Below are 15,698 nucleotides of genomic sequence, written 5' to 3' on the forward strand. Positions count from 1 at the left end.
TACTATTATGCTATAAGAAATGACAAGCAAGATGATTTCAGAAAAGTCTGAAAAGATCTGCAGGAACTGATACAGGGCGAAATAAGCAGAACCAGGAGAATATTGTACATAGTAACAGCAATCTTGTAGGATTATTATCTGAAAACTTGGCGATTCTCAGTAGTGCACTGATCTGGGACAACCCTAGAAAGTCCCGTGATGGGAAATGCTATCTACCTCCAGAGAAAGAACAGCTGGAGTTGTTTTTCACATCAGTGTATTTATGGCTTTACTTTAGGGTTTTGGTTATGTATGAATCTGCTCTTACAACAAAGGCCACAGGGCAGTTGGGTAGCTCGGTGGATTGAAAGCCAGACCTAGAGACAGGAGGTCCTAGGTTCAAATCTGACCTCAGACACTTCCCAGCTGTGTGACCCTGGGCAAGTCACTTGACCCCCATTGCCTAGCCTTTACCACTCTTCTACCTTAGAACTAATACACAGTGTTGACTACTAATACACAGTATTGACTCCAAGACATAAGGTAAGGGTTTTTAAAAAAATAACCAAGGTGAAAGTGTGTTTTGATGACAATAAAAATAAAATAAAATTTAAAAACTTGCATTCAAATCCATCCTTAGCTACACTTAGCTAACTGAGTGGCCCTGGTCAAGTCTCTTAATTTCTATTTCCTCAATTTTAAAATAAAGATAATAACAGCACATACTTCCCAAGATTGTTGTAAGGATTAAATGTGATAATATTTTTAAAGTGCTGTAAACCTCAAAATTCCTTAGACTTATAAATGTTGGAAATTTCACCATTGGGATATTTCATACTTGGAAAATTTCTTACTGATAGTCTATTGGAATGGGAATCCCATTGGCATGGGAGGTTCCTTCTCTTCCCTTCTTAAGATTACTTTAGGACAGAGACCCTTTGCTGAACAATGGAAAGGACTTTGACCTATGCTTAAGCATAGAACAGGAATTTCTTTGAGTCTTGATTGATTTTAGAATTGATACAATGGAGATACTTGGAATAAATCTCCACCCTATTCAGTCCTAATAGGATTGAGTAAGGGCTGCAGCCTAGATCAAAATTTAATTATTCCAATCTCTACCATACTCAAGTTAACAGGATTTAGAAAGGGCTGTAACAAAGGAGTAAAGATTTAATCATTTGAAAAATATGACCTTCAACAGACATGTGCAAAAGCCAGAAACCTCTGGGCGGTCCTGGGTTAAGCGAGAGCCTCCATTGACAGGGAAATTGATGAAGAGTGATTGGTAGATGTGAGGACTGAGGGGAGGAACTTGGAGGTGGTCCTTAAAGATAGGAGGGTCTGGAGACTGGAGGGGGTTGAGTTTTTTGGTCGGTGTGGTTCCTGGGCTCTGAGGAAGCTTGCTCTGAAGGAAGCTGAAAGTGGGGGCCTCTGAGACTGTTTCTCCATTTTGGACACATGAGTAATAGGGACTGATCTTTTTTCTTTGCCCCAGCTATCTAAGGGCTTGGGCCTTTTGGCCCAGCCTAAACAGAAGGGGTATTTAAGCCCTATTCCCTTCTCTCTCTATATATATCTCTAATTCCTTTCTTACTCCTATTGTAATTAAACTCCAAAAAAGGCTGACGGCTGACTTGAGTTTTTCATTTAGGAATTACATAGCTGATTCCTTGGTGACCTTAAATTAATATATATCAGTCTTTTAAAGTGATTCCCTTGTAACAGTGCTCAGCACAGTGCCTGGCACAAAGCAGACACTATAAAAATGCTTACTCCCTTTCTCCTTCCCATATAGAATACCTTAAGGCATTCTCAAATTAGATCATACAGAGGACATCTCCCAAGTTTCAAGGTACTCTGTACATCTGAGCTCCCAAAACTATAGCTCAGAAGTCTCATCAAGGTTTTTACATTTCTTTGTCTCCCCAATGTGCCTGGCATATTGAGTATTTAGTAAATTCTTCTTGACTAGGTAAAAAATAAGAGGACAAAAATTAGCTCAAAGTAAAGGCATTTACTAGAATAGAACAGTAAAATGATTCACAATATTTTTGTGTTTTTCAGATATTTGTCATGTCTAATTCTTCACAACCCCCCCCCAATTTTTTTTTGCAAGGAAACTTGTATTTTAATTTAAAATCCAAGATTTTTGAATTTTTGTTTGAGATTGTATTTTTATAAAAATCCAAGATTTTGATTTTGTTCGAGAAAAGATCTTCAAGGAAGAAGCTTGATAACTCCTAAATCCAGAGAATATCCAGAGAATGAACTGTTGCAGAAAGATGCCAGAAAACCTACACTACAACAAGAAAATCAAGAATGAACTTTGGATATGGTTGATTGAACTGAAGTTTGATTGAAAATTTATTTTAAATGTACACATTTATGCCAAAAGGGACTGCCCCTAATTTGGATTTCCATCAATGCCCCTAGCAAAACATTGGTTTTGCTTTCTTTCTTTTTTATTCCTCCCTCACTACTCTAATTTCCTCTTAGAAAATTGAATATTGTATATATCTGTAGTTAGAAGTGCTTTTAGGACTACAAGATGATTATGTTAAATGATCAATGGGGAGACTAGCCTCCCAATGATCATCAGGGGGGATTGTGAATCTTAAAATTTCTCAGACTTGTGAGGGGGCAGCTGGGTAGCTCAGTGGATTGAGAGCCAGGCCTAGAGATGGGAGGTCCTAGGTTCAAATCTGGCCTCAGACACTTCCTAGCTGTGTGACCCTGGGCAAGTCACTTGACCCCCATTGCCTAGCCCTTACCACTCTTCTGCCTTGGAGCCAATATACAGTATTGACTCCAAGACAGAAGGTAAGGGTTTAAAAAAAAAATTTCTCAGACTTGTGAATCTTAAAAAATTCTCAGACTCTACCTTAGAACATTTGGTTAGGACCATTCCCCATTTTAAAACAATGAAGGGACTTTGGTCAGGAATGTGGGAACTCTAACATTACTCCACCCATACTTAGGCATACTTTAGGGGAAGATAAAGTTGTAAACTCCTGATTGAACAATGAAAAGTCCCCAACCCATACTTAAAGTGAAGCAAGAACCCTTAAGCTAGGTCTATTTTTAGATCTAATTCAAAGGGGTGCTAAGTACCTATGAAGATCAAATTAATCAGGCAACTTGCAAAGGACAAGATTAGTCTACTCAGGTGTGAATTACTCAAAAGTTTTAGTCTACTCAGGTGTGAATTAAGAATGGTCAGTCCTTTGGAAAATGTCTACTGTGATTGGTAGACATAGAAATTTAGGGAAGGTGACATAGGAGAAAATTTTCTTTAAAAGGAAGGGGTTTAGGCCTCTGAAGAAAAAAAATCAGCTTTGGAGCTGAATTGGAGGTCAGGAGTTCAGCTTTGGTATCTGACTTGGAGCTCGGACTAGTTGGAGAAGTTGGGTCTCTCTAAACACTAGAATCTTGCTTGGGACAAATCTTGTAGTGAGTGATTAAAGACTGACTTAGTTTTCTCTCTTAAAGCTCTGGCCTAGGCCAATGGCCTAGGCCCCTTTCCCATTATTCCCTCTTACTCTCTCTCTCCCTTTCTTAATTCCTTTATTTGTATTAATTAAAATCTCCATAAAAACCCAGCTGATTTGGGTATTTCATATTTGGGAATTTTCCCCATGGCAACCACTTTATTTTTTATATAAAATCAAGACATAAAAAAATTATCTTTACAGTTTGGAAATTCAAAGTCTTGAAACCATATTTTTGCGGTCACAGTTTAAGGCAACCACTCTTTTGTCTGTAACGTACTGGAGTGGTTTGTCATATCCTGCTCCAGTTCATCTTACAGAGGAGAAAAATGAAACTATTAGGGTCATGTGACTTGTCCAGGGTCACACAGCTAGTAAGTCTCTGAAGTTGAATCTAAATTTAGGTCTTCCTGACTCCAGGTCCAACACTCTTATCTACTGTACCACCTAGCTGCTCATTAGCCAAGTCCAAATCTTGAATGAAGTCCAGGGGGTTGATAGTATTCTTCATCCCTGGGTGACTGGAATGAGGGTTGGCCATTGCAATGTTTAATAGTGAAAGTTGTTTGTCTTTACAAAGTTTTGGTTCTGTTCACTTCACTGCATCAGTTCATATAATTCTTCCCAGGTTTCTTTGAAATTGTCCTTTTTATTGTTTTTAAACTACTTTAAATAAACTACTGGAAGGATAATTTAGGGTTGTGACTTAATCTAAGTTTGAGTTTTGGTTGCCAGGGGATATCCCAAATAAAATACCCACGTCAGTTTGGAAATATATGATGGTTTAATCAATATATAGGGAAGAAATCAAGGAGAAGAGAGAGGGAAAAGTATAGGATTTCTTGGGAAGAAATCAAGGATAAGAGAGACAGGTGAGTTCAAAGTCCTCCACCATGAGGTCTTTGAAGATTAAAGGCTTTCTCTAAAAGGATAGTGTTTGGAAGGTAAAGGAGAGAAAAATTAGCCAAAACTTTGAGAGATCTCAGAGAAAAGCCTCACCTGAACTAGGTTACTAGGCTTCCTCCAGTATGGTATCAAAGAAAACTCACCCCTAAACCCAGACAATAGCTGCCACCATGCCAAGATGCCAACATGCTCAGCAAACCACTTCTATGCCGTCAAAAAGGCCAGAGAGAGGAAGTGACATGAAATATATAGACAGTTTTACATCACTTTCCTATGTTTCACATGTACCAATGATATCTTAGGTTTGACTTAGGATAGCCCAGGGGTCTGTCAGTTGTTTCTGATTTGTCATTTGCTATCACATGTCTATCATAGGCCATCCTCCTAAATACTTAATCCTTAAGTATGGGTGAAGACGTTCCTGATTTTGTTAGACTAAGTTGGGTGGAGTAATCTAAAGTTCACACTACTTATATCTATAATATATATTATATTTATATCTATTATATACATAAATACTTTTATGTCCTTATCTCTTCTGTTAGAATATAATCTCCTTGAGAATCAGAATTGTTTTATTTACTTTCTTTGTATCCCAAACACCTAGCATAATGCCTGGCACATAGTAGGCACTTAATAAATATGTATAGATGGATTGATTGAGTAATATGAACAATGGGTCCCCTCATCTCCTATTTATTGTTTAGTTTTTAGACCCAAGTATAGAAGTTTATTATCAGATTAAATACAGAGATAGAGGGAGATGTAGAGACAGAAAGAGAAAGATAAGGTGATAGAAATGAAAAAATGATAGAGGACAGTGAAGGAGAAAAGAAGATAAATACAGTAAAAAAAAGATAAAAAATCATTAATGACACCAAGGAAGACCCTAAACCAACAGCATCTCCAGCATGAATCTCCAGTTATGGCTGAAATTTTACTATTAATGATTTATTCCTCTTCTGTCCCAAGAAGCTTCATTTTTTAAAATGCAAATACTTGTTTCTCTCCTCACCCTCACCAGTAATAAAAGTTATTCTCTTGTTAGTCACACTCAACTGAAAAGAGTTATCAGATTAAATATGTCCTTTACTCTTTTATACCTGGGAACTGGGATCTAAGCTTCTAGAAAGAAAGGAAGACAGAAGGGCATTTTGGGCACTGGGAAAGGAATCTCAGGAAGGGTGATCAGGAATTCAGAGAAGTTGGGATCTTTGAGGGATAAGATAAGTAGGAGAGGGAGAGATTATATCCTCAGATCACAAAATGAAGAGCTAGAAGGGATCTTAGAGATCATTTAGTCCAACTCTCATTTTTTTTATAGATGAGGAAATTAAGAGGCAGAACTCATGAAATTACTTACTTACCCAAGCCCCACTGTTAGCAAAAAGTATAGCCCAAATTTGAACTCCCATTGGCCAATATGACAGTAAAGGAAAATGATAAATATTGTAAGAAATGTGGCAAAATGTGGGCACTAAATCATTGTGGGTAGAGTTATGAACTAACTGAACTACCATTCCAGAGGGAAATTTGGAATTGTGCTCAAAGGGCTATAAGAGAATGTAGACCCTTTGATCCACTAATACCACTACTGGGTCTGTATCCTAAAGAGATTTTTTAAAAATAGGAAAGGATCTGTTTATACAAAAATATTTATAGCTGCTCTTTTTGTGGTGTCAGAGAAATGGAAACTAAGGGGAGGTCCCTCAACTGAGGAATGGCTGAACAAAAGTGGTATATGATAGTGATGGAATACTATTGTGTTTAGGAATGATGAGCAGGATGATTTCAGAAAGAACTTGAAAGACTTGCATGAACTGATGCTGAGTGAAATAAGCAGAAGCAGAAGAACACTGTACACAGAAACTGAAATATTATGGAATGATCAAATGTGATAGACTTTGCTCCTAATAGCAATACCATGATCCAGGTCAATTCTGAGGGACCTATGAAAAAGAATGCTATCCACCTCCAGAGAAAGTACTGCTGGTGTGGAAATGCAGAGGAAAGCATATGATTTATCACTTGTTTATCTAGGTATAGGATTTGAGATTTTAGTTTTATAAGATTATTCTCTTACAAAAATGAATAATATGTAAATGTGTTTTTAATGATCATACATGTATAACCAAGTGGAACTGCTTGTCAACTCTAGGAGAGGGGAAGGAATTGGGGAGGGAGACAACATGAATCATGTAACTTTGGAAAACTTAGGTGTAAATTTGTTGTTGAAATAAAATAAAGATAAAAAACCTATCAACTTCCTGACATAATTTGTATTTTATGAAATACAGTTAAGATGATTAATAAAAGGGAAAGAAAGCAAAAACAAACAAATGAATAAATTTGAACTTCCAGTGCTCTTGTCACTCAATTATCCTGCCTCAACAGGGATGTAGAGCCAAGAGAAACATCCATGGTTTCATTCTTTCCCATACTAGTCTGTTTTTGTCTACTCTACAGCCTTGTCAAACCGGATTGCTCTCCATTCAATTCTTGTCCTGTCCTTTCTTGTCTCCCATCTTGCCTAGGTTGGACTCCCATGCCTAGAATGTACTACTCCTTCCACCTAACTCCAATATTACATTGACAGAAATAGAGCTGTTGGTTTTTGTTTGTTTTTTGCCTTTTAATTTTTTTTATTTAATTAGATAATTTAGAATACTTTTCCCTGGTTACAAGACTCATGCTCCTTCCCTTCCCTCTCCCTCCCCCCTCATATCTGTTGTGCAATTCCACTGGGTTTAACATGTGCCATCTATCAAGACCCACTTTCCCACTATTAATATTTGCACTAGGGTGATCTTTTAGAGTCTACTTTCCCAGTCATAGCCCCACCGACCCATGTGATCAAGCAGTTGTTTTTCTTCTATGTTTCTTTTCCCACAGTTCTTCCTCTGGATGTGGATAGTTAGAACTGTTTTTAAAGGCCCTCCAATGTCCATCTAGTTGACTTCCTCACTTCCTCATTAGAAAATAAACTCCTTGAGGGCAGAGACTATCTTTTGCCCCTTTTGTAACCTCGGCACTCTGCATAATGCCTGATTTTTTGTTTTTATTGTTCATTTCCATCTAACTCTTCCGGACCTCATTTAGGGTTTTCTTGGCAAAAATACTGGAATCCAGTATTGCCATTTCTTTCTCCAGATCATTTAATGGATGAGGAAACTGAGGCCAACAAAATTGAGTGACTTGCCTGGGACCACTCAGCCCAGTGTCTTGGGCTAGATTTGAACTTATAAAGAGAAGTCTTCCCGACTTTAGGCTCAGTACTCTATCCACGGTACCAGCTAGCTGCCCATTTGTATGTAGCAGGTGCTTAATAAATGCTTATTTACTGATTGATTTTACAAGTAAGAAAATTGAGGGCCAAAGAAATGAAGCAACTGGCCCAAGATCACACAGGTAGGATGTATGGAAGATATCTCATCTTCCTTAAGACTAGGTCTGATTCTACCATCCCATGCTAATAATTCCAAATCTTTGGGGTTTTCTTTCTTCAAGGCCCAACTGAGGCATTGCCTCAACCTAGAAGAATGGAAATCTCTCCACTGAAATTTCTTAAATCCTTTTGGGGCTGGTAGTTGCACTGGGTCTGGACTTAAGACCTGAGTTCAAATTTAGCTGTAGATACTCACTGTCACTATGTGACCCTGGGCAAGTCACTTCACCTCTGTTTGCCTTAGTTTCCTCAGCTGTAAAATGGGGAGAATAACAGCATCTACCTCACAAGATTGTTCTGAGGATCTAATGAGGAAATATTATAAAGGTCTTAATACAATGCCCGGCACATAGTTCCTTCCCTCCTTTGCATTCTTCTCACTTTTCTTATTTATGAATGCTTCTTTATCCCTATTAGATTATAAATTCCTTTGAGAGCAGGATCTGTGTCCCATCTGTCCTTGAATCCTCTCTATCAGCATCTAGTACCCCCAGGACTTGGCACATGGTAGATAATTAAGTTGTGTATTGAATCTAATTGGATGAATAATTCTGGCACTCAAGATGTCCTTGAGTGTCAAAATAATTGCATGGAATCTCCCAGATGGGAGTATAACCCTGGAAGGAGGGAATCTTGCTAAGATACTGTCTGTTGTAGGACACTGAATGGGATGGAATAGGAGTACCAGGCTCAAAATTTGGAGACATGGCTCCGAGTTTTGGCTTCTCTCATTGCCTTCTGTAGGTCTCAGTCGTCTCATCTGCAAAATGGGGACACTGTCTAACTCACTATTGTGAGGGGTAAGTGAATCTACTGATAGGTGTGAAAATATCATGAAGATGATAAGGAGATTGTTTTTGTGGCATCAAGAAAATAAAATTTAATTTGTAGCATCAAGAAAATAAAGCTTAAAGGGGTTGGGGATGGAATAATGAGAGGACCAAGGAGTGATACAGCCCAGAGGTTCTTAGCCTCTTTTGTGGCACAGACCCCTTTGGGGAAGCCTATGGGCCCCTTCTCAGTAGGTGATAAGGACATAAAAATAACAATAGCCAGGACTTCTATAACCCTAGATTTGCAAAGTGACTTCATCACACTGTCTTCTGTGTTCCACCCCTGGAACTTCTCAAATCTGCCTTCCCTGGCTTCCTTCAAATCCCAGCTAAAGTCCCACCTTCTGCAAGTTGCACATTCTACTTCTCGGTCCCTTACTGCTATTGTTCTGCTATTATCCTTAATTTATCCTGTGATTATTATATTTGCACATTTTGTGTGTGCTTTTTTTAAAAATCCTTTCCTTCCATCTTAAAATCAACACAGGCAATGGGGGTTAAGTGACTTGCCCAGGGTCACACAGCTAGGAAGAGTCTGAGGACAGATTTCCCATCTTTGGACTAGGTTCTCAGTTTGCTGAACCACTTAGCTACCCCGATTCCCAACTTTTTAAAGACTAATTCAGAAGCCACTCTTCCTTTGCAAAACATCTCATATCAAATAGCTCGATGGTTATCCCTCTTTTTGACACTTATCTTGTATTCTTATGTATCATAGTTATTAGAGTACATGTTTCTCTTCAGAGGGATCTGTCCTTTCTAAGCTTTATTTAAAATTCTCTTCCCCACTAACCAGGGCTGATAGAGTGCTGAGCTTCGTCAGGAAGATCTGAATTCAAATTTGGCCTCAGGTACTTACTAACTTTCTGTGTGACCTTGGATAAGTCACTTAACCCTGTTTGCTTCAGTTTCCTCATCTCTAAAATGAGCTTGGGAAAGAAATGACAAACCACTCCAGTATCTCTGCCAAGAACACCCCAGATGGGGTCCCAAAGAGTCAGACCTGACTGAACAACAATATATCAGCTCTGTACACTGTCAGTGCTTGATAAATGTTTGTTTAACTGACTTGATTCTTTCCAGCTTGAAATCTATTATTCTGCGAACTGATTCTCTCAGCCACTCCCAGGACAGGATATTCTAGTCCAGAAGAAAGGTTAGCCCAGTTCTAAATTGTAGAGAAAAGACTTGAAGGTAGAAAGTGGGAGTTGAAAAGAAGCAAGAGTTGGGTCAGTGTTGATCACTCTCATTCATGATTTCCTAGGATGATTCTTAGGGCTGGATCCTCTAGTCTCTCTCCCTGGAGCAAGAATCATTTTGCTGTCCAGGACCAACTTTCACCTACAGGAAAAAACGTCTTGGTGAGCTTACAAAGTCAATCATTACTGGGCCCACTCCTCTGCTCAAGAAGCAAGCTGCACTCTGGGATTCCAGGAAGAGTTTTCTACTTCTATTTTCTTCCTATTTCCCCCCCATCCTTCTGGGGCACCAGGCACAGCTCTCTCCAGACCCCAGTCCTGAATCCTTCTCTGGTATTTTCCTGATTGACTTGTCTCAGATATTTTAGTTCTATGGAGTCATGATTCTAAGGGAAAAAAATCCCTCTTCTCACTTGCTTTTTCTTTAATAAATTCTGCTTTTACTAATGCCCAAGACATATTCTCAGGTAAGCCTCAGCCAAAAAGTGGCAGCCTAACTGATTGCCTTCTCTGCAGATCATCCAAGTCCATGGATCTTTGAGGGAATGCAGTGGAATCATAGCTGGTGGCTGTGGTGGCTAAAGGGATGGACTTGGAGCCAGGAGATGAACAGGGCTTCAAATGTCACTTACTAGCTGTGTGATCATGAACAAATCACTTCTTAATTTATTTCATAGGGTTGTTGTGGGGGGAAAGTTCTGAAAAAAGGCTTAATTTTTTGTGGTGGCCAAGAATTAGAAATTAAGGGGATGTTCATCAATCGGGGAATGGCTGAACAATTGTGGTATATGATTGTGACAATACTATTATGCCATGAGAAATGGGGAGCAGGATGATCTCAGAAAAACCTGGGAAGACTTACATGAACTGATGCAAAGTGAAATAAGCAGAATCAGGAGAACATTGCACAGTAATAGCAATATTATACAATGATCAACTGTGAAAGACTTTGCTAATCTGAGCAATGCAATGATCCAAGGCAATTCTTGAAGGATTTATGACAAAGAATGCTATCTACCTCCACAGAAAGAACTGATTGATAGAGTCTGAATGCAGATTGATATATACAGTTTTTCACTTTGTTTTATTTGTTTTTATTTTTGGATTTTGGTTTTATATGAGTATTCTCTCACAACATGGCCAATATAGAAATATGTTTTGCTAGATCATTCATGAACAACCCAGATCAATTTGCTTACGATCTTAGGAAGGAGGAAGAGAGGGAGCAAGACAATTTGGATATTATAAAATTGGAAAATATATTGAAAAGATTATTATTACATATAATTGGGAAAACAAAATATTAAATTACTAAAAAAAGAAGAAAAAGAAAATAAGCTTGAAATAGTTGTTTTAATTTAGATTGTCATCTTTAAATAAAAATAATCTAAGTTTGTGGATAACTATGGATAGGTTAAGTGAAGGGTTTCTGTTTTTCTTTTTTAAGAATTGGGAAAATCTGGGTCTTTTTGCAGGCAGTAAAAAAGCAACCAATAGAGAAAGATTGAAGATCTATCTATAAGAGATGAGATGATAAAGGAAGAAATCTGGTAAGGATGACATGGAACAAAGTAGAGGGGTTTGCCTTGGCAAGAAGGGCCACCTCTTTATGGGAGATATAATCCTTAATCCATAAGGTAAACAATATAAATTGTTATGAAGCATGTGATCTAGAACAATCACTTTGCTTCCTAGGTTTTTGACCCCTTCTCACTAAGATAGTCCTTCCCAGCACTTGGAAAGCCTTCCTTAATGCTTATTAAGTTTTCTCCAAGAAAGAAATCTGGTTCTTGTTTGGGCACAACCAGGTAAAGCTGGAACTTGGCCCCAAATTATATTCTCAGGCATCAAGAATTGGTTAACACCCTGATCCTGGGGAAAATTGGCAGGCTGCTTTCTCTTTATAGGTTTTAAGAAATGAATACAAGAAAAATAGGATAGGATACCTGCCTTTCAGAAGCCTTTCCCCTCTTCTCCAGCTCACTGAATCTCTCCTCCCCTTCTATCACCTTTGACTGTACATCCTCTTTTTAATTGTTATTTTGAGATTTAACTTTCACCAGGGGGAAAGTTAAATTATTAGCCTGAGCTTCGGGGAGAGGGCACTGGACAAAGAGTCAGAAAATCCCTGCTGTTGTCGCAGTTTTACCCTTAACCAGCTGTGTGACCTTTACCAAGTCACTTCTTTTTAAAAAAAATAACCCTTACTTTCTGTCTTAAGGGCAAGGACCCAAGTTAAGTGACTTGCCCAGGGACACACAACTAGGCCAAATTTGAACCCAAGACCTCCCAACTCCAGGCCTGGCACTCTACCCATTGAGCCACCTAGTTGCCCTGATGAAGTCACTTCTAAATATCTCTAGTATCTGCCTCCTCTCTCCTTTCACATTGTCAGCACCCTGGTGCAGGTACTCATCAGCTTTGCTGGTTGATTATTGCAATAGCCTTCTTGCCTCACATCTCTCCCTACCACAGTCCATTTTCCATTATGGTACACTCTACTCAGTAAACTTCAGTGACTTCCATCACCTCCAGAATCAAATAAAAAATCCTCTGTTTGGTTTTAATATCTCGACTTCATATCTTCATATCTCGACTCCTTATTATCTTTCCAGTCTTCTTATGCTTTACTTCCATCATTCCATTGTCTATGAGGGGATATTTCATCTCACAGGCAAGTACTGAGAAAAGTTCAACATGAATAAAGGGATGAACTCTAAGCACAGTAATAAGATTCCAGCTGAGAACCTTGCTTCACATATCACTGAAAAAATTAAGGCCATTCACCAAGAGTTTCTATTTCTCCCCTCCTCCTCCTCCTCCTCCTCCTCCTCCTCTTCCTCATCTCATATCATTCAGATACTCTCTAACACCATCTCCTCCTTCACCCCTGTCTCCCATAAAAAGGTGGCCCTTTTCCTTCCCAAGGCAAACCCCTCTCCCTGGACAAGTGATTCATTTCATTTTATCTTTACCAGATTTCCTCATAGATCTTCAATCTGATTGCTTCCTTCCTGCCTATAAATAGGCCCACATTTCCTCAATTCTTAAAAAAGAAAAACAAAAACCCTTTACTTAATCTATCAATAACCCCTAGCTACCATTCTCTAATTTCTTCTCCCTTTTCTGGCTAAACTCCTGGAGAAATTCATCTGCAATCAATGCCTCTACTTCTCCTTTCACTCCCTTAACTGTCTACAGCCTATATTCCAACCTCACCATTCAATTTACACCGCTTTCTTTAAAGTTCTCAGTGGTCTTCATTGTCAAATGTAAAAGCCTTTCCTCAATCCTTATCTTTTTTGACCTCTGACATGGTCTTCTACTTGATATTTTCTTCTCTCTAGGTTTTTGGGGCATGGCTCCCTCCTAGTCTTCCCCATCTGATCTGATCCTCTTGTTCCTCCTTTGTCTCCTTTACTGGATCATCACTCAGGTCACACCCAGCCAACCATGGGTGTACCCCAAGGTTCCCTCCTGGGCTTTTTTCTTTTCCCTCTATACTATTTCACATAACATCTCAACTATCTTTTTGCTGATTATTTTCAGATTCATCTGTCCAGTCCTAATTTCATTCCTGACTTTCAGTTTCATTTCTCCAATTGCCTATTGGACATCTCAGGCATCTTAAATTTAACATGTCCAAAACAGAATTCATTTCTATTTCCCACCCCGCCCCTGCCTTCCCTTCTTAACTTCCCTATTACTGGTAGGGGGTTCCACACTCTTCCCAGTGCCAAATTGAAATCTGGAGACCCCAAGTTTGCCTTTTGTCACATGAGAATTCTCTTGGAGGGAGGTTTCAGACTTATCCATTTCAGACTGAATAATAGACCCTAAAATAATTGATAATCACAGTTTAGGTGGAGTTATCAGACCTAATCAAATGTTAAGTACCCTTTTAGTCTTAGAAGTTTCCCCCATTGTATCAGAGATCTGTTCCCAAGAAGACCAACACCTGGGCAGGGACATCCTTTTAGCATCTATTGTAAGTAGGCTACTCCCTGATACCCTAGCCCATGTTTCTTTCCAAAGCCTGTTTACATGCTGTCAGTGTAGTTGGTACTTCTCAGAACCATGATAATGTCAATCAATCATACTTCTCTGTCCTCAGTTCCCCAAAAGTATATAAGTTCCCCAACTTCTCTTGTTCTTCAGAGTATCATTTATTGAGGTACATGCTTCCAGGAATACCTTCCCAGAATCCCCAGGGAATAGGCCCTGGGAAGTTTCTGGTGACTGGTTCTGTGTAGCAGCTGATTACTGGACCTATCCCTCTCCTGATTAAAGACTCAGTTTTTCTGATTACTTTAATAGTTTTGTGTTTTTCCAAGTTAACACCAGTCACTGGGGCTTGGAATTTAACCTATGGTCTTCTTTGCTTCTTCATTTTCTCTCATCCTGTTTCCCCATATCCAATTAGTTGACAAATTCTATCAATTCTACTTTCATAATATCTCTCTTCTGATGCCACCATCCTGGCACAAACCCTCATCACCTCAAAATTGAACTACTGCAATTGTCTACTGGTTGGTTCTGGGGGGTCTTTCCCTATTCTAGTCAATGGTTGCCAAAATATGTAAGAATTAAATTTTAATGGTTTGACTAAAATATATGAAGATTATAACTAATAATTGTAGTCAGAGATTCAAAGTATTATTGCTCAAAGTCTAAATGACTTCAATAGCTTTTATTTACAAAAGAGGTGGAAAAAGAGAAGGCAGAGAAATAAAAAGGAGTGGAGAGGACATTAGCCTATCAAACTAAATGTTGCTTCAGTGCTCAACTCAGCCACGACTTGTTGACCTTCAACCAGAATTAAACTCTCTCCAGAAGTCAGGAAGGGAAAGCCAACTATCCACTCACTCAAGTTCCCCCCAAGAGGCAGGCCAAGACAATGACTCAAGCTAAAGGTGACTCCTGAGACTAACTTTCTTTTTTGAGCCAACCTTCTTCTTGAAGCTGACTTCCCTAGCCCCAGAAATCCAGAGCCTTTTGTAGTGGCTTCATGACCCTTCCCCTCTTCACAAGGGCCAATCACAGCTCCCAAATTTCCCAGCACTGTCCAGGGGGCAGTGTTTGTGGGAACCTCTTCTCACCTTCTGGAGAGGTGAATACTTATCAAAAGGGTTCACAGAGTCCTGACTGATTGAGGTGTGAATTCTTATTTCCTGGCTGATTGAGTTGAAAGGGTGGAGAGCTCCTTCACCTAGTGCTAAGTAGGTGTTCAAGCTTTTGTTGATTCAATTCTAAAGTAGTCAAAGGAGTTAATCCTGTGTTTATAATCTAGTGAGGTACTTAGTAGGGGTACTTAAGTTAATGTTAACCAAGTGTTTACTCACAATAGATAAAGGGAATAAATGATTCCCTTTCACAAGTGTAAACTCAGAATAGACAAAGAGAACAAAGAATTCCCTTTTATAATACCCCCCTTGGATTCTTTGGGAGACTGGTCTCCCCAATGAATCATTTTACATAATGAGAAACTACAATAGTTAGAGATAATAGGGACATGAAAGAGGGAGAAAACCAACGTTTGCTAGGTGCATTTACAATAAGCCAATTAGTTCTCTTTGGCACAAGTTTACATTTAGAATAAATGTGTTCAACCCCCCCACAGTTCAATCAATTATGCCCCTTGGTTCATTCTGGGTCTTCTGAAGCTGTGGAGGTTTCTTTAGGTATCTTCATGGTACCTTCTTCAAACAAAGAAGACCCAAAGAGTTATCAAGCTCGCTTTCCTAACTTGTTTCTTTCTCAAAAGATTTTTTAGTTTTATGACAATCATACAATCCCTATGACAATTATACAACATGCACACCCCAGGAGGGTGTTGCAATCACTA

This window comes from Monodelphis domestica, chromosome 1, assembly GCF_027887165.1.
Source record: "Monodelphis domestica isolate mMonDom1 chromosome 1, mMonDom1.pri, whole genome shotgun sequence".
NCBI classification, from domain to species: Eukaryota; Metazoa; Chordata; class Mammalia; order Didelphimorphia; family Didelphidae; genus Monodelphis; species Monodelphis domestica.